A 1,500-nucleotide genomic window follows, 5' to 3' on the forward strand; every position below is an offset into this window, starting at 1 on the left:
ACCATATATGCTTTCTTAAACGTTGTCCAAGTGTTGGAGATTTTAGTATTTGAAACTTATGAGGTCAATATGTTAACAACTTTGATATACTTGGTGTTTTGGCTCTATAGTGCCTTTTTTGGATGAAACATTACCAATATAAATTATGACTTTCTTGAATTGAGTTTTGTCAGCTTTTTGGTTATATTTTGTCCTCTGTTATAGAATTAAGAGTAATTCAAATCCTGTCCATTTCTATTTTATTGAACAGAAGTGCAGGAATAGAAGTATGCATATAATCAAACACTTTAATTTGCATTTCATTCAAACAAAAGGACAGGAACAAGTACATGAACAACATATGCATATAACATGCATGTCATTTGTTTTTTGCTAGATACAGTTGACCATATTGTCTATCCAACTTTAATACAAGAACACCAACTATAATCAGCAGCATGAACACAAACATCAAAATGCCCCCCATTATTAGAACCCTAATTTCAGCCTCTAATCTACCAAATTTTCAAGTAATCTTCATCTTCCATTCTTCATTATCAACTGAATGCCTTGTTTTATCATCACATGCTATGACATCTTCTTCCAAAACTTTATCAACCCACAAAAACAATCCACACCATTTCTTACCCACAGTCTGCACAGCCAAAAAAATTGAATCAACAAATTTTATATCCATAAATACAGCAATCAACAACAATAATACTTACATTGTGGTTTGGGCAACCCAGGAACGGTCTCCCTAGATTAGAATCCGTCCCTGACCACCGCATCACTGGTCTCGACCCGTAGCCACACCATTCTGGCAAACGCGATTCTCTGTTTCTATTCATTCTCCTCATGATAATTCCAAATGATCGTGGGTTGTTCGAGCTCCCAGCTGCGTTGCTCGTGCTTGCCATAACCGTCGGGTTTCAAAGATGGAGAAGACAAGAACAGAGAACCAAAGAGAAGAGAAGAGATTGAGCACTGTGGGCTTCAAAATTAGGGATTAGGGTTTTAACTTGAATTGAGGGACCAAATTGATTCGTGACAGTTTACTCTGCCACATCAGCTAGCCGTTGTAATGTCCACGTGTCACGAAGGATGTCAACTCAACATTCCGGTAGCACCAGATGGACAGAATATGCCAGAAGGACAAGTCTGAGTCCCGGAGTACAACTTTAGGAATGAATATATGTAACTTTTAAGTTCAGGAACTATTATGAGGCTCGAGTACAATTTCAGAGGCTAGATTGAGACTTATCTCTATAAATTGCAGAACAATATCCACTGATAAATTAAAAGAAGTCAGAACAACAATAATTATGGTTTGTTTTCCTGGCATATATAACCGCATAAGTCATTTGCGTGGATAAAATAAAAATAAGAAAATAAAAAAATCACCCTAGTAATTGTTTCCTCAAAAAAGAAATAATCCGTTGTATTAAAGTGAAAGGTAACAATCCGAAACACGTAAAAAAAAAAATAAACGAACGAAAACAAAAAGAATATTAGTCACCT

This window comes from Arachis ipaensis, chromosome B06, assembly GCF_000816755.2.
Source record: "Arachis ipaensis cultivar K30076 chromosome B06, Araip1.1, whole genome shotgun sequence".
In the NCBI taxonomy this organism is placed as follows: Eukaryota; Viridiplantae; Streptophyta; class Magnoliopsida; order Fabales; family Fabaceae; genus Arachis; species Arachis ipaensis.